At 46.5% G+C, this 19,131-nt stretch overlaps 1 protein-coding gene across 1 annotated transcript in view; it reads left to right on the forward strand.

Moving 5' to 3' along the window:
* klhl29 (kelch like family member 29) overlaps positions 1-19,131 on the forward strand; it is a 223,042-nt gene that overhangs the window by 56,904 nt on the left and 147,007 nt on the right. The gene's annotated exons all lie outside the window — the stretch shown is intronic.

Genomic DNA, 19,131 nt, shown 5'->3' on the forward strand with positions numbered 1-19,131 from the left:
CTTTGAGGGCTCACGCACACAGGAGCACTCCCCCACCACCCCACCCCCACCCCAACCCCTGGCCTCTTATTGTCAGAGGGCAACCACAATGTAGTCATGCTTTTCAGCACCGATAAGAAACGGTGTGAGGGGAGGGGTCAGATTGGTTGCGTTGGTGCGCGCGACCCTCCTCATGCCTTTATGCATTAATGAAGCGATGCGGCACCAGGTGCCCTCTGCGAGAGAGACACTGAAGGACCCCGCCTGCAGAAGAGGGTGGGGGGGGGAGGTCAGTAATGTGGTTTGGCATTTTAGCGGCCACCCTCTCCTAATGGTGCTTTGGTCTCGGTGGGATTACCCAGCCGGCACGCCGTGTCACGGTCGGTAAACCGCGCTGTGCCGGAGGGAAAGTTGCGCGCCGACGGGGCGGAGGTGGGAGGGGGGGCGGGGGTTGCAAGGTGGAAGTGTCAGGAGAGAGCGGGAAATGTTCTCAAAAATGCCCGGAGGTATGCAACCTTTATCAAAGTGAAGGGGGCCTGAGGGAGCGCACGGAATCGCAGGACTGGCTAACCCCGCCACTCGGCGCTCGGGCTTCAGAGGGAAGGATGCGAGATCCGGGCGGGGGCTGCGAACCCCTGTCGGCTGCATCAATGAGAGAGCAACAAAATAAATCAGGAAAATCAAGCAGCCGCGCCGAATGCTTAACAATCTTGTGCAATTTGAAATGATGAATAGTGCAAAATCATTTGCATGTTTCCAGTTTTCCTCACCAACCCTTCGCATTTATTAAAATTCAACTTTTTGCCGGGCAATTAGAAAAGAGTTGAGAACAAAGCACTTTGCCCTACTTGAATGTTCTGGGGGGACTACTTGAGAAAGTGTACCAGTCTCCTCTGATGAAAAATGTCCACAGAAATGTATAAACCGCTCTCCGGAGGGAGTGCGGTTTGGCATTTTTGTTTTACTGACGTTGCTGCCAGCCCTGCTTTTACTACACCTGTAAATTATGGCGCTGCTCTGAAGCCTCCCCTCGCCACTTTCTCCCCTCCTCCTCTGTCTCGTCCTTCTTTGTTTCCTTTACTTTCTTCATTTCTTCCCCTCCCACAAATCACACATCTGTCATCCAGCCGCCTCTGGACGTTTAGCTCGACGTCGGGGTGCATCTTTCACACATTAATATGCTTTTCCATGCTGTTGCTGTCACAGCTCAGGTCTCAGTCCATCAGTAGTCTGTGAATTCACAGAATTGCCTGATAGTTTTTTTTTTTTTCCCCCCTTTCTTTTTTCGCCTCCTGTACACAAACACACTCTATCCCCTCCATTTCTGGCTCATCTGCTTTCCTCCCTCTCTCGGAGAACCTGGGGCTGACCCTCACAGCATATCAAATTCTACATTTCACAGCTTTTTTTTTTCATCCACACTGCTGAGTACGGGGAATATTATCCACATATTTATTCCTCTCTTGATGCGAGCTTCTCTCTGAATTTGCTCTCAACATGCACACCCATGTTTTGTTACCATCAGAGGTCAGAAGGGCCGCCGGAGTGTCCCTGTTTGCTTTGCATGCGTTCCATTAGCATCGATCCCCGCGTTTTCTATGTGAAAGGTGCAGTTAATACCGGGCGAGTAGATCGGCTTGTTTTATTTATGAACATGTACCCGCGGAGACATCCATTATCTGCCCGGGCTACAGCAGTCCCGGTGTAGGAACAGGTTGGGAAAGCGTTACTCAGAATGCCAAACTGTTCCCCACCATGAGCCCGTCGGCTTTAAGCGCATTTCCTTTACAAAGAGACCCAGGGGCATTGTGGATTACACCATCGCTATAACCGTGGCTCACATTTCAGCCATGAAATATGAAAAAGCGTGATTCAAAGGGGTTCATATCTCACATAGGAAATAAGAGGCGCCTGGTTAAAAGCCTGCTTACATGGGAGTATCGACGCGCCCCGCGCCGTCCACCGCGCTCCCTTTGATGCCAATCAGGAGATAAGCCGCCTCTCCGAGTGGCTCGTCTGGCCGCGTGTCACGGCTTCGTCACAGGCCAGAACTCACCACAGATCATTAGGCCCGCATGTCATTAAAAACGTGTAGTGTGAAATCCAAGCAATGTAAAAGCGTCCTTTTAAAAGGAGAGGGAGCCCGGCGGTGAGGGAGCGAGACACCTCGTCCCAAACGGTAGCAGTGCTGCGGCTCTTTGCGGTCAGCTAATTAAGATTAGATTGAGTGAAGTGATTGCAAGCCGGGGTTTTTTTTTTTTTGCAGCGTGTGGTTTGGCCTGTCAGCGGCGCCGTCAGAGGAGCAGCGAGAAACGGAGGAACAAAGACGAGATGAGAGCAGCTTTAGTCTCCCGGCGTGTGAAGGAGGTGACAACTCATCAGCTGTTTCAGCGGCAGTCAGACACAAATCCCAGCGTCCCGCTTTTACATTAAATACATAAAGCCGTGTTTACCGTCGAGGCGGAGCGTCTCATCTCAAACCTGACCAGCGCGCCTGACAAGTTTCCCTTCAGAGTGAGAACTTTGTAGGCCGCAGACGCGTCAAATCAAAGCCCGAGGTGTGAAAGCCGGGACAGATGAAGAGAGACTGGAGCTGGTCTCAGGTAAACAGCCTTTTATGAGACACTGAATTAGCTTGAATGAACCACTCCCCCAATTTCGGCTGCACAGAGCCGAAAGTGTATTGACACAGTAGAAAGCTTAATTAGTTTTTAAAACAGCGCCAACGTCAACAGTCGGTATTAATTGTGCTGGAGTTGTGTGACTTCGGTTGTGCTTGTCAACTTGAAAACACGAAACTTTTTCAACCGCAGTCGGCTGTCAGGGTTTAAGTGGAGTGTGGTCATGTTTCCTTTGTCTGCATCGGAATTGCTTTTCACGTGAAAATGCAAAGCAGCTGTTGGCCCAACATGAAAATTACACTGTTATCAGCGTTTTTGCAGTTTCCATGTAAACAGATGTCGTTTTCAAACCATTTGAATGTAAAACAAAAGCATAAAAATGATGTTTTCACTTGAAACGTTGCGTTAACAAGACCTCATTTATTTTATTTTCAGAAAATAGTAAAAATATTCATAAGAAACTCCCAGTCTCCACGATGATTTTTTTTTTTATTGTTTGGAAAAAGCAATCCAGCTCAAAAGCAACCATACATTTACATACTCTTAACACTGAAGTCAGGGAATTAAAAATGATCACGAGTCAACTGAGGACCAAAGTTCAGAGCTTACAGTAGTTAACTGAGCTGTGAAAAACATCAACACGCAAGAACAAAGACAGCAGTGTGACATTTTACTGAAAAAACAGAATTTTTAAGTAGTAGCTTGTGACAGACAGTGGTTTATTTTCGCTGTTGATGAAAATGCTACAGGAAGTGGAATAAACCTGTGATAAATGTCAAGGCTGATTCCTTTTGTTCTGACTGCATGCAAACGGTACACTTTGTTTAACTGAGACTTTATATAATTGGTGGTGTGTTGACGATGAAATGACAGGTTTTTCTCCAGCTTTATTTTCAAAATTGCCACATTTTTGTGTGCAGCAGTTTTGCAGATGAAACTGTGACTTCAAAAATGTTGGAACAATGTTTATTCTTCCTCCAGATTCCTCTATTTAGTCCTATTTATGATTGAAAATTACCAATGTCAGGAACTCTTGTGAGAATATTTTCGTGTTCTAGTCCAGGGATGAAGGCAGTTTCACAGATACAGACAGAAAGTATGCATGTCTTTGGATTTTCCTTTTCTTTTTCCAGTTATTCTTATGTGTAGTACCTTGTCGACTTTTTTAACATCGCCTCTTCCCTCTGGGAGAATTTGCCAATCAATCTAATTGGAGCATTACCTACTTTTCCAGCCGCTTGTTGCCCTGTCCCACCTCAATCGAGATGTGTTACTGCAGAAAAAAAAAAAAAAGAACTAACTAAAGGACTGATCTAACATATTTCTCTATTATGTGTGTGCTCTATTGTGAATAGAATAATTTAACATACACTGCATCCAGAGAAACCTCTACCGTGTGGCTTTTAAAACAAATCATTTATGAAGTTACTGGAATATTTTTTCTCATCTTAGCATTGACATTGTGAACTGCCGGTTGGAGCTTTGGAGGTGTGTGAGACTCTTACTGTGTTCCAGACGTGTTTCCGACACCAGTCTGCACCGCGGCCTTTCTCATTAGTTTATACATACCTCACTGCTGCTGGACTCTCAGTGCTGCATTTTACACCTTCAACATTACAGTTCTCTGCAGGAACAGGCTGTTTTTTTTTTCCCCCCCCTGATGCTGCGAACCCACATTACTCATTTCATTGTCACCTCCACAATAATGTGTTCCAGCTTGGGTGTAGCTGGTAGGAAGCCATTTGTAAAGCTTTTAAAAGGCTCTGCGCTTATCAGAAAAAGGGTGCTCCATCTACCTGTTCCTTGGAATCGATGGGGCTCTTTGACAGTTGTCCAGTGGTCCATCAATGCTGCGTGTCACTGTGTCTCATCACGGGCCGGTTGAGCACCCTCACTTAGCTCATACATTTATCTCCATTTGCCCATCCATTAATCTCCCTTTACTGTAACCCATCCAACTGCCGGCCAGCCAAAGCAGATGAGACGCCCCATTACTTATTTAGCACCACTTTAAAGGGGACCCGAGTCAATTGGAGAGACCGCTTCTCGTTTACGGTAACAACATTTACCGAGCCGGTCTCAAACACAGCGGGGCAAAAAAGATGAGATTGAGCGAGATGGAATCAAGTCAATAAAAAACATGCTGGATGATGTGCCCCCGCGGTCAGACGGTTAAGCGAAGGTCAACCTGCCCGGGCACCGTGTAATCCGGCGGCTCTCCCAACGCCGACAGGCAGACAGATTTGTGAGACCGAGGTGGAAAAGTCGCAATATTCCTTCAAATTGATGTGACCAAAGAGGAGACTCATAGTTTTTACCCCGGTAATGAAATTTCTTTTTGACCCCCTTGTATTACAGTGGGTTCTGGTTCGGAGGGGGGGTTGTTGGGGGGGGGAGATGGCGAGCTGTGATGCATTGAGAGCTCATGTGAAAAGACACGACAAGGAAAGGAAGCAGAGTCGGCCGCCAGCCGAAGCTGGTAGAGACGCCAACGTGGACGCTTCACCCAACCTCATCATGACTCCTCTTTTTTTTGTCCTTACTGCAGACCTGCCCTGTCCAGGCAGATACATCACCACACCCCTCCCCCTCCACCACCACCTCCGTCATGCTACCAACTAATCCCCCATACGGTCCGGCTTCTCTCGCGCCGCTTCCACGCTATATATTGCTGCGTATCACCCACTGACACTCTGGCAACATATTAAAAAGAGGGATAGTGGCTGCTCTCAGTTATTGCCAGGAAAGTGATTTACCATGGGGCCACATTTCCACCGTATTGATTAAAGAACATGTGTGTGTGTGTGTGTGTGAGTGTGTTTTTTCCACCTTTTCTCCGTCTCCCAGGGCTTTCTCATTTTCTCGCTCTGTCATTGCCCGTTCTCCTCCTTCCCTTCTCCTCCTCCCCCTTTTTTCCTCCTCCTTTTATCTTTCACTTCACTTCCGCCATCTCTGATGTAGCCCAACAACCTCCACCACTCCATCGCCCCGCTCTCCCTTTCTTCCCCCTCTCGCTCGCGCTCATTTGTGTTGAACGTGGACTCATGTGGCTGATTGTGTGTGAGAGTACAGCTGAGGCATGGGCAAAGAAAAGGGAGGGAGGGAGGGAAGTGAAAATAAGAAAGACAAAGAGAACAATCCTTTCCCACTGAAATTCTATCTACTGTAGCTGCAGCACATTTCATTCATTCAAGCACAAAAAAAAAAAAAAATTGCAGGAACTACAGATTTGTAGCACATTTAAAATGCTTTAGTCTCAAACCACATCGGTTCTTGAGAGAGTGCAGATATAAAACTACAGAATACATCATCCTCCACTCCTCTTAAATTGCAGACAGTGGGCATCAGAGTGCTCTGCACTCACGTTCACTTACAGCAGTATATTACAGTTTTGTTAATCTGTGTTTTTTTTTAATATTGATTTATTTACTTTGAGTCATCAATTATTCATGATATTTAATGGACAAGGACCTGTTGAAGTGTCCATTAGGTCTCAAGACTTGATATCATTGTACTGCTTGTTTTCTTGTCTCCATTAATGGTGTGACTGTTTGTCTCAAAATGTGAGTCTGGGAATTTATGGTTTGGGCAACAGGTGTTTCTCTCAGGCCCCGTTTTCAAGCGGAAGTTAAAACTTCGTCGCGTTACGGGTATCTGGTGCTCAGATCCACTGAAAAAACACAACTTTTTGATAACATGGTGCAACTTTTCAACAACGCTCCGAGTCCTTCTCCATGGTACGTTGCCGTGTAAATGCAACTTTTCCGAAACAAATGCAAAAACGATGTGTTCTAACTTGAAACAGCATGCAAATGGAGCCTTAAACATCTCGGTAATAATTGTACACTACAGATATTCAGAGAATAAATCCTTATGATTCTTCTGTACATTATAATTTTATGCTTTAATGCCTAATTGCTAAATTAAAATGTCCGCAATATACCTGCACAGATGATTCATGTTAATTTTAGTATTTAACCTAAACTGAAGCTCGCAGAGCTGCCGGCGTGCGTGCAGACTCCTAGATTAACACATGGAAGTTAAAAACAGAAAATCTGTCATTCACACCTACTTCACACTGTGCCTGCCCAGCTGTGCAGAGGTGAGAGAAAAGATAATTTACTTCTGTTTTTAGCTCGCTCTCGCTTTATCTTTTAAAACTCATTCTGGCACTTTTGTCTTATACAATCCAGCTCAATTCCGCTTCTCTTGGCATAGTTTGAATTTATGTCACGTTACTCTCATTTTGTGATATTTATCACCAGCATTTCTGTTTAAGTACGTCTGAGAGACCATAAGCCAGCGCTTAGTGTTTTTGTGAATAGCTTTAATGATTAATGGCTTATCAAAATCTTTGTCAATTAAGTTTTTTTTTTTTTTTTTTTTTTTTGTCCTCATCTAATCAATTGGCACGCTGGTCACATTTAAGGAAAAGCACTCGAGCTCCGCTCTTCCCTCCATCTATTCTTCTAATATTCATCAGTGTTATTTCAGCCACAGGAGATTACGTGAAGTTTCTGTTCCTAATAGACACGGCCGTTCACCGAATTCTCAGAAGTGTCTGACTTTCATCCAACCTATGCTGGAGGAGGGTCGCAAATCCATGTGGGATGACGCACGTCGGCCGATTCAGATTTTATTCGCCGTCAGCGTGACAGGGGTATAAAACGGCGCCGTGACAGGACACGTTCGCAAAGTCACTACCTCTGCTACGGTTTGGCGTTCACCTCATTCTCCTTATCTTTGACTTCTTTTTCCTTTTCCATTTTTTTTTTTCACTCCCTTCTTTCTTTTTTTTTTTTTTTTTTTCCTTTATAGTCATTTCACTGGCCTCTCTATTTGTTCATTCCACTTGCCTAGGCTGTCTCCTAGGCCATTAATCTATACCGCTCCAACCGGTCCTCTGGGCCAGACCAGGCAGCGGCGCCACTCACTGTGCACTCTGAAAGGCCACTGTGTTCATACAGATATGAAACGACGGACAGAGACAGAGAATGGCTTTTAGAGAAAGCACCTAGAGACATGAGATAAGTGGAGAGAAAGAGAAACATACAAGGAGAAACTAAAATACTCTCGCCCTTTCTTCACTTCTCATGTCATCGATGACAGTGGTGAAAAAAAAAAAAAAAAACTCATGTATTTTACAGTGTGAGACGATGTTGCCCCCGAACAACTGCACCGGGGTGACTGCGGCGTCTGCCCTTTTGAAAAGGTTGAGATTTGAGGAGATTAATATGCCGTTGGATCACACTGGGGGACGTGTGGCTCGCGCCGGAGCCGGCCGGGACGGGCAGCAGCCGTCAGCGCTGACGGGGAACTCAAGCAGATGGTCTGGTTTAATCAGGGAGGCGGCGCTGTCAGGAGAGTGGACTTCTGTTTTCCTGCGAGGGGTGGAGGGAGGGGGGGCGGGGATGGAGGGGGTGGTTGATGTTCCTGTGACTTAAGAGCGGAGGAACTTTTGGGTTTGTACTTTCTGAATGTCAGACTCGAAGACGCAGCAAAGACAGTAAAGTTCTGTCGTTAAGCGTTACTGAGAACGTTCCAGTCAGATGGGCAGAAGAAACCTTTGATTGATGGGATCTGCATATTGTTATTGTTGATGTACTTGTGCTCTGTGTACACTGGAAAAAAAATATTCAGAAAAGTTGTTTTCCACAGAGACGGAGCGTCTCATTTCGAAAAGTGGAAGCCGTTAACCGCCAAAATGCAACAGAAGTGGGAAGCTTGCCTTTAAAAAGGTTGAGCGGGAATTTATCCGGCTAAATACACAACACACCTCGCCAGCTTCAGCCTGTCTCAGATCAGTGCTCTCTACAATGTTAGTATGTCAATTTATGGGTTGAGTAACAGAGCTCTCACTGTGATCCACGCTGAATTATCTCAACAATTGTCATGCAAATTTGTACAGCAGTGACATTCATAATCTCAAGAGGATAGTTCTTGTTGAATTTTCTTCTTAGCGCTGGCATTAGACTTATGTTTTTGACTTTGGGGAGACGTCACAACTTTTAAACCTGACTTTTCTCTATTGTTGGGCGACATATGCAACACTGTCTCTGAATAAGGATTTCTGTATTGTGAGATCTCTTCATGAATGAGTTTAAAGCATCTGCTGTAGTTAGTTACTCATGACTTATAGCTTTTTTTGTTTGTGATTTTAAGACTGCAGGTTGGGCTCTACCTTACCACGTCGTCACCAGATAGTCGAACGATACAACCACATGCTTAAAGTTTTGTTGTCATTTGGGAAAAGCTTCAGCTCAAGGACAAAGCCTGGAGTTTTCTGACATGACTGAATAAGAGAAGTGGAGTTGAACTTGGAGAGTCCAAACAAGAGGGAATTTAGCTGCACGGACGACTCGGCGCTACTTGAGAAGCGAAGCGTCGTATCTTCTCCAGTGGCTTATTGACAGTAGCTGTTGAAGGCAGAGCATGTTGGAGCTTCATTTTAAGTTTCCGCAGACAGTGTGGAGATTCAAACCAGTGAGCTTTCCGGTCGTGAGCGCGCCTGCTTTACGGCTGTCCCCGCCGTCAGAGACTAAAGCTTAAAAGTTCTAACACGGGGCTGCATAAGCTGTCATTTCCTGCAAATTCACTTTAAACTCCAGACTTAAGAACGTTTTAATGAAGGTAGTTAATTTTTTTTTTTCCTTCCCCGGGAACAGTGTGTTTTCAGTGGTGGTGGTAGGATTTGGTTCTTGCTAAATTGCCTTTCAGTGTCACGGCATTACATCGTCCCGGCGTTATGATTTATTTCATTCTTCGCTATAATGTATTCAGCCGGAAGACGGAGGTTGTGGGCTCTCTGTGGGGAGCGCGAGGCCGAGCAGCAGGAGTGGAGCATCTGAAGCAGGTGGGGGTTAAATATCTTGCTTGAGGAAATACCGCGTGCGCACGAGGGGCATCAAACCTGCAGCCCTGGACTCCGAGGATGACCTCTGGAGCGGCCCGGCGGTGAAGAAGTCAATAACTCAAGTTCATGCAAGCAAAGCCACGACGGAAGCGTTGCAGGGCTTTGTTGCTCCGCCGCTGTGGTGCTGCTGGGGTCAGGATACACTCGAGCCCCGGAGCATCTCTATGGTAATGATGAGAAGAGCACCGTCCAGGGGCATCTCCATGGCGACGGAATCGGTGTCGCGATCCCTGCTGCCGGCGGACTCTCCGCAGCCACGCAGCCCACCAACTTCTCACCAGTCCATCACTGTCACCGCGGCCACTCCTCCACATTGTCCCCCATCGCTGCCTCTCGTTTAATTCTCCTCCTCGCTCTTTTTTTTCACTCTCTCATTGCCGTTCTGTCTCTTATTGATGTCTATATCTCTTGATCTCTCCTCCTCGGCCGTGCACTCTAAGCTGGCGGTGATGAAAGAGATGGATGCTCGCTGCCCTCGGTAATCTCCACAGCAGCCATTTAGATAATTAAGTCACTATTCTTTGGGTTTCCTTGTGTCCCGCCAGCGGAGCGGAGCAACACATGAGGCCGCAAGCATGTCAGGGTACCTCCAGTAAAGCAGCGGCGTAAAGATCGTGTCAGATGTTTACACTCCTCTCCGTGTGTGTGTGTGTAAATGTGGGTGTATGCATGTGTGTTTAGTCATGTGTGGCGTCAGCAGTGAGAGCTGTTTGTTTTGATGCCGTTGTTGGTTTTTTTGTTTAGGAGAACAGAGAAATCCGCAAAAGGATGCGGCGGGGAGAGAAAAGGCGACAGCTGCCATGGGCCACGGAGACTACGCACAAACACACACACACACACACACACGCACACACACACAGTGTGTGATTGGCGTCTGGAAATGTGCTGTTCCCGCACCCCATAGAAAAAGCATGGAGAAAGGCAGGATGGGAAAGTGCACACGCTAGCCTCGGGGTTTTTCTCCAGCTTCGTGTCTTGCCGTTGTGATAATGTGGTGTTTTGTTGAAAGTCGGTGTTTTAATTAACTGAGCAGCAGCATGCGGCGGTGGAGGTAGCGCTTCCTCTCTGCACCTTGGGCTAATCATATGCCTGGGACACTGACGGCAAAAAAAAAAACACACACACACAGACGGGGTGTTACTAACTCGCTCGGTCACTGCAACATTTCACAACGCTGTGGTCATTCCGGTCTGCATGGGGGCCGGCGAGAGCCGACACTTTAATGGAGGCAAAAACAAAAAGACTGTCGGCCCATGTTGTTTTCATCATGCAAAAGTGAAAACTACAGTAAACAAGCGGCTTGGAAACCGTTGCATCATGTCGTATCGCCCCGCGCGCAGACCGCGCATAGCCAGATCGCAGGAAAGTTTTACTTATTAATGTTGGGCTAAAAGAATTGTGCTGATGCACACTGAGGGGGAAGTTTGCTGTCAGTGGTGCAGGTATATGCAATATTTCTTAATCTTAAGGAAAAACAACCCTTGGCCTCGGTTCCTTTTTATTTCTCCTCTCTCCGTCTGCTTAATACGCCTGATCCCCCTTTTTTATCCACTTTGAATGATTTGGCCTTTCCTTGCATGCTTTATCAAAGAGGAGACGATCAGGAAGTGGCTGTCTCCGGCAAAATGAGGCAGTGTGTGCATGTCAGCCAGCAGTGTTTCATCCATCAAGGTGTCAGATTAATGTACAAAGTGCCATCTCTCACTATCATCTCTGAACCTGTGTGGAAATCCTAATAGGCAGATGAGATAAGGAAACGTGAAGGTGCTGGATTCATTTTAATTCTGGGTAGACTGGAGGTGGCTGGTGATTACCCTTGTGGTTCAAGTTTATTTGCTTGTCGAACGCTTCCCTGGAGTAGTTTCAAGTGAGACTGGCCTACAGGCCTCCAATCTGCAAAACGGGGGAGGGGAAAAAAACACAACTGGAAACAAAAGTTATTTTTGGTTTTAAGTGGCGCCCGAGCTGCTGGATTCAGTTCTGAAAGGCCCTACATTTTCATGATACGCTGCTGACTGTGCGGTGTCTCTGGATTCCACTCAGACCACTAATGAGGTGTACGAATAGAAGCAAAGTACTAATTCCCCTCAAACCGCTGGGATTAATTCAACCTACTAATGCTAAGAATCAATCCCAACAATAGGCCCGGCGGTTTCCATGCCAGCAGGTTGCTGCATTTATCTTCGCTTCTCATCCCGGTTGATGGCCCTCTCTCTTCTACTATGCAACCCCCACAGCTTGACTCCACACACACACACACACACACAGGCACATACACACTCATGCAAAGCATTTTGAGCTCATGAGATAGACCCAAAACTTGATTTTTGTAGCCCCTGTTGTTCTCCTCCCTTTCTTCTGGAACATCAATTAAGTTCCTCCTCCATCATGAGGGAACTCTAAAAATACGGATTCTCCTCTGACAGTCGAGTTTGCTTCATCAATCAGTGCTCGTACATCAGTGGGGGTGGGGCGAAATCCCCCCCAAATGCTGAAAAGAAAACCCTGCAAATAAATTGAGTGTTTATTCAGTACCATCCAATTTAGAAGGCGGAGCTCTCTGCGCTCATTGCTTAATTACACACACCTCTGATGTTGGTAATGTGAGCCGGCATGAGAGGTGAAAAACGCGCCGTACAAATTGAGACAGTATCTCCATTACGCGGTGTGTCTTGCCACGGCGCAGAGCGGGACGGATTTGAAAAAAGGGACGAGGCTGCGGCTGACTTGGCTCCGGGCGATTCCTGTACAAACAGTCTCTCCCATTATTTAAATATCAGGACGAGCACCTCTGTTGTCCTGGAGGAACTGTCAGCACATTTACTGGCGCGCATCTCAGGTTGGTGGAGCGAGGAGAGTCCGTGCACCTGTGGCACTCTGCAAGTGTGTGTGTGTGTGTGTGTGTGTGTGTATGTTTGATTGCACGCCTCCCACCGGGCTTCTCATTGACTGCAATTCTCTGTCCTCATAAAGTTACAGCATACTTACGATCCACCGCCCTCATTTGTCGCGTCCGTACTCGCCGACAGACGGATTGATCATTAACAAAGACGTGTGTAGCAGGTGTCGTTTGCGTGTGTGTGTGTGTGTTAGCGTGGCTGAAAGCCGGGCTCACTGGGTCAATAGAAGTAAACACAGCTACAGATTGGAAATGGAGCCCTCCCTCTTGGGGAGTATCTGTAGCGGGAAGAATTGCCGGGGTATTAAGCGCCGGGGTAGAATGTGCCAGCAAAGCAAACATCACACCCCAGAACAGAAGTATGACACACAACCCGGCTCTCTCCGCCCTGATCCCATCCTTAACACCCTTCTCTCTATTCCAGGCTGCACACACACACACACACACACACACACACACACACACACACACACGCCCAGTCTCGTATTTCTATCCTTGTGGGGACCGTCCATTGACTCCCATTCATGTCTATCCCCTAACCCTGACCCTTACCCTAACCCTAACCCACACTAAAACAAAGCCTAACCCTAAAGAAATGTTTTTGCACTTTTACTTTTTTCAGTAACAACAACATGGTCAAGAAAACACTGTTTCTCCTACTTAGGACCGGAAAAAGGTCCCCACAAGGCACGTCGTTCCACGTTTTGCTATCCTTGTGGGGACATTTGGCCCCAACAAGGATAGAAATACGAGAACACACACACACACACACACACACACACACACACACACACACACACACACTTTGCTGCTGTTAGATCTCGTTTGCCGCTCGCTCACACAGTCTTGCTGTCTCTCTGTCACTCACACGTTCTGTCCATCTGTTCCACTCCCCCTTTCCTCACGTCTATCTGCAGCTCCCCGCGTATTCCCACATGGCTTTGTTAACGCCGCTCTGTCACACACACACACACACACACGGCGCCACGCGTGCCGCCTCGGAATGACAGATGCTCCTCGACGCTCCCACCTGCCTGCGAACTTTTTATTCGGGATAATCACCGCGCCGTCGCAGGAGAGTGGGAGCCATCAGAGGCTCCTGTCGAGGCTCACGTGGAAACGTGCAGGACATCTCCATGGTGACGGCGCCGGGGTCACAGCGATGTCAGGGAACAATCGGCCCTTCACGCGTGTCGACTCCGCCGTGTGCCCACACGCAAGCCTGCGCTCGTGTCCTTTCCTTTTTTTATTGCTTTTCTTCCTTACATATGGATACTCCCACACCGTCCGCGTCCACAGTGGCTTTATATCCACACCAGCAGCACCATTACCACAGTTTGTACAGAACGCGACCCGCAGCCGACTGACAACACGGCGGACACGCCAGTCAGTCAGCTCATTAGCTTTGATTGCTGACATTGGACTTCTCACTTTCCGTCTGTCCCCCCGCTCACGTCGGAAAGCAGAGCCTCTCTGCTGCTTTTGGGGCTTCCAGAGGATTAGCAGTCTTTAATCATTTGTTTAGATTTTCATCTTTGGGAGAAGAAGCATTCTCAAGTCATCAGCTGTTTATTTTAAGTAGCAGCCAGAGTCAGAAAATAGTGTTTGGCGTGGGGAAAAAAAAAACCTCTCATACCTGCAGGTAAGATTATTAACATGCTGACAAGATTGCAAGAGCAGAAGAGGCTCATTAGCTGCTGTAGGGTGTGACTGAAATCCTGTCATTATTTCTCACGAAACCGAGACGGCTTTGAGATCGACTGAACACGTGGGCCCAGCGGCGGCGGCGAGGGGGTGGGGGGGGGGCCTCACATCCATCCTCGGGGAGGCCGTCGGACTGTCCACGGCTGACAGTGACTTCATTGGATGTGAAGGGAAATGGCCAAATCTTCATTGGCGCCGTCTCCCCAGAAGAGCGCGGCGCGGCGCGGGGTGTCACTGGAGATGTGATGCATTCAAGTGTTTATCTGCTCTGGCAGGGTCCACAGGTGTGTCGGGTGTTGGTTTCCGCAGGCGCCTCTGATAGCAGGTCTTCTTTTATCACCCGCTCATACCAGCACACGTCAGCACGCACTCCCGGCCTCAAGGTGTGTGCTAACGTGGCATCACACACACACACACACACACACACACACACACACACACACACACACACACACACACACACATATGCGCGCACTTTAAAGCAGTTGCGGTGACAGAGCTGAGAAGGGAATTTAACTCTGTAATTAGTAGCTTAAGTCCGTCTGTTCACTAAGGACCGCAAATGTAGTGGGATTTGTCTCCGTGACACTCGTTCTGCAGAGATCCGTTGCCCCCCCCCCATTACACATTACATACGGACGCGCCTCGTGCGCGGACGACAGAAATCCACTCAGATCATTGTGCGTTTATTGAAACATGGAGACAGGGATCGGAAAACGCCACTCGGGTAAATGAGCGACGGAATTTGAGTCGGGGTGAGGCGAGAGTCCCCACCCAACGCAGCAACTGCAGCTTTTGTTATTTCTCTGAGGTGCTTAAATCCACCTGCGTTTACATCGCAAGGAGAAGAGGAAACAGAGCGCACGGTGACATCTGGCTGGGACTTTGAATGTTATATAACAGGAGACGATAGCAGTTTTGGCTTGAGGTTCAAGCCGAGGCAGTTAGCTCTGTGATTATTCAGCATGTGGAAGACTATTGCGGCTAATGCTGCAGATCAGAAAGCATCCTAAATAAAAATAAATAGAGCAGTCGCTGTTTTAATAGATCCGAAACACCCGGTCCGGTACTGCGAACTGAAGCGGTCCAGAAAACAGTCCGTTGGGTTTTGAATAACAGCTTAGATTTCACCATGCGTCTTTAAAGCGTGGGAGTTGGTGAGTTGAATGATGGGGTTTTCTCATCCTGGTCACATTATAAGTTATTAATTGTACTAGCTGTTGAGGCATAGGCAATAAAAAGCACAACTCTTCTCATGCTAGGATGAGACTTTTAATATTTAATCTCTGGTATGGTATATATAGTCTGCTGCTGCTGCCACTAATGGTTTTTGAAGCATATTTTATGATTTTTTTTTTTTAAATATCCAATACACCTACAACAAACCCACTCAAAAATGTGTGCTTTATTGAAATTATTCATAGTTTTATCTTCCTGTTTTTTTCATCAGGATTTCTTCTCTGAAAATAATTGGGGAAAAAAAAGTGCTGGGTAATGGCATTGCCCTGACCCGTAGAGTTCGCCCGAACACTGAATTTCTTTATGCATCCAGAGAAACAAAGTTATAGTAACACTGTGTCTGCAGGAATACAATCAACACATCATAACGGAATATAAAAAACAGAAACGAAAATAAAAATTTGACTTTCAGCTTATTTAAAAAAGTACGTTTTTGATAAATAAAATACAGATGCTTTAAAATTTTTAATAATTGCTTTTCACATCTGGCAGTCCTTAATATTAAATGCAACGATATAGCCTAATCGAGCTGTAAATCTCGCGTCCTTCTGTATGTCTGGCAAGCAACACAATGCTCTTGAAGCTTTCGAAGCATAAATCCTAAACACAAACTACATTACGGCTCATATTACCTGATGAAAAAACTCTTGATGGAGTCGTACAGCATGATCTGTAGGAAGGAATAGTAGCAGCGGTACATTTCAAATGACTTAAAATGTTCGTTTATGATCCTTCAGTCGTATGATGCTTGGCTAGAATTTGAGTCAAAGCTGGGGTCTGGTTTTGTTGCATATCTCAGTCTCGAGCTGAAGTCCTGAAGGTTATTGTGTGTAACAACGTGTAAAATTTGTAGCTCTGCTTGTGCTTCGAAGCTTCGTGAGCCGTTCAGATGTTCTTCCTGTTTCTCCTGGTTCCTCTCGAACTCCAAAAATAATGATTTTATCTGTTGACGCTAAAGGTGTGTGTGAGACTGTCTCTGTGTGTTTGTGGAGCTGACCCGTCCAGGGTGGAACCTGCCTTCACACTTTGTCAACCTGTGACTTGGAGGCGCGAGATGCAATTGATGCAAGACTGTTTATGATCCCGTCGGTGTCTATTCATCTTACTTTTCCATCCTTTTTTATTTCACTTTCTGTTTCATTCTAGCTCCCGGTCCTCGAGTACCGAATTTCACACCATGTCTTTTAACAGCCGACTGCTATGACAATAAAGAATCTTTGAATCCTTGAATGAAAGAAATTTGAAAAGAAAGTGGAAATGAGCTCAAAGATTGCCGCTATTGTTGCTCCAGCTGGTCCCCAAAACCTTATTTTTTGCTGGAAATTTATGAAATATTTTCTCCTTTGTATTTCTTCTCATTTCTAAAAATGTTTTTTTTTTTTTAATTCTAAACCCAATATTAATCTTACATTCTTCAAGCAACACTTTCATATACCTCAAAATAAAAAAAAGACATGTAATCAAGTTCAAATCAACTATAATTGTGTTTGCATTTAGGTAGAATAAAAAATAAAATGCATGAGAGAAAAGGAGACATGTGTCTGTTTATAGTCCTTTTTTTAAAAGCATCTTTGCAGCTACTGTGCACTCGTTTACTGCTGCTTCTTTGAAGGTTGTCAAAGTGTGTGTGAGGGCACGTGACCTTAGTTTTCTCCTCTTTATGATCACATGAATGGATTATGGATTTGTTCTGTGGCAGGCACCCGTGTATGTGCCTGCAGGTTTGCAGGAGTTGTGTATTTCAGTAAATTACGGCCAGGACTCGGGGGCGCGGAGGCTGTACAATGACATGTCTCCACTTCACATCTGAAAAGAACTGATGGAAAAAAAAAAAAAAATTGCACAGAATCGTGAAAGCTAACATACTTTGCCCTCAATTCTGACTTTTACGCTGATAATGTCCCATTTCGTCTCTCCCTCTTTTTTTTTTTTCTTTTCCTCCTCGCGCTGTCCCTGTTTTTTAAATGGAGGAATTCTCTACCTGCCCTTTTATTTCTCAGCTGAGGTGTGGAGCCCAGGAGATAAGAGAGAATATTACCTGGCTCCAACGCTGCCATTGTTCCACTGGCCCAGCACCTTGTTACTCTCTCTGTACATATTTTTAGAGATAATGCAGGCCCATTCTGCTGGAGAATTTGAGGTTATTAAAAGGGGTTACTATGGAGAGGGAGAAAGGTTACGGGAGCGGTTGGAGCTGGAGCGAGGCGCAGAGCGTGAGAGAGTCGTCCCGCCGCTCGCCGTTGCTCCGCTTGGCTCCGTCGCCACGGATCAGCTTGCCATGTTTGCACAGAGCAGACCTCACACGAGAGGGAAATAAATGAATTGGGGAGATTGGGAGGAGGGATGAAAAAAGAGGAAAAACAATGCAAGCGAGCACAAAAAGAGAGAGAGAGAGAGAGAGAGCGTGGAAGGAGCTGAAGTTACAGTAGGGCCAGTGCTCCCACCACAGGCTGCGCGGTGTATCGCCGCCATCAAAGCCCTCTGGAAAGCTTTTCATTTCAGGGCGCTCAAAAAGATTCTCCTGCACTACTGAGGAGATTTTAACATGCGCTTTCAGTACGTTCTACCAAAACATAACATGCACACTACTCAGTCTCTTCAGCCGCAGTATATGATGCTTTTGTACACACACACAGAGAAGCTGGCGTTTCAAGGCGTTCCCCTCCTCAGCGAGGCACAGAAGCAGCGTGACAGACCCCAGCGTGCACAATAAAGACTTATCATCCGCTGTCATTCTCTTCTCACAGACCAGGGGATTTTGCATGGGGCTTGCTGAACCTGGTTTGAGGTTGTTATTTATTTATTTCATCTGTTATCAAGGGCTTGGGAAGCATAACGCGCCTTTGGTGAGGAGCAGTACAATGCGCTACAAACCCCTCAGTGATGGATTTCGCTACTCAGATCCTGTACCACTTTGATTTATGATATAATATAAGAGTGATACGCCGCTCGGGCTGCACAATAGCGCCGTACTCCATTCTGATGTAATTCTAGCACACTGTCGCCTCTTAGCCTATCACAGCCCCGCTGTGCCTGAAAAGGGGAGAACCCTCAAATGCACTTCAAGGGCAATCTGATTGAATTAACCAGCCATTAGATGTATGAGATGAGCTGTAATTGCAGGGGTATTTATCTATTCAGATGAATGAGTTTTGACCGCAAGGTCATGTTACTGCTGCGCTGCCCTCAGGACATCTTGGCTGAGTGTGTACCTGTTTGCGTCTGGCTCTGCCAGGTTGTTTTAACCGCTTCTCGGTTTTTTTTATTTTAAAAGGGGTTGAATTCAACAGAAAAATATGTTTCACCTCTGTCAGCACTTCTGTCTGCGGAAAGATGATGTTGCTCTAAACCGGTCCGTGGTGCAGGATCACTTGCTCTCTGACACCTCAGGGCGAAAACCAGGGAGCAGGTCTGGGCACACCAGATTGCAATTAGTTATCACGTGATGCACTGCGCACATCCGGACAACCGCGCTCTAGATATTCCAGACGGCTGACGTGCTAGCCAATGGATTTTGCTAATGCTGCTCATAGTGTGGTTACTGCTCATCCATTTCCAGCAGGTCACAAACGGCGCTCAGCTGACGTAAATAAATAAACTATATTTCTGCGAACATCCATGTTCTGTTAGACACTTGAAGCGATTCCTGGTCAGAAGGGCCTCACCTTCCTGCAGAGCCAAGCACAACGGCAGAACGAGCCGGTCTAACCTCTCATTATTGAGCCGCGGCGCTCGGCGTAACAAATTCCGCTCCTTATGGTGTTTGGCACTGATGG

The sequence above is a fragment of the Salarias fasciatus genome, chromosome 15, assembly GCF_902148845.1.
Source record: "Salarias fasciatus chromosome 15, fSalaFa1.1, whole genome shotgun sequence".
In the NCBI taxonomy this organism is placed as follows: Eukaryota; Metazoa; Chordata; class Actinopteri; order Blenniiformes; family Blenniidae; genus Salarias; species Salarias fasciatus.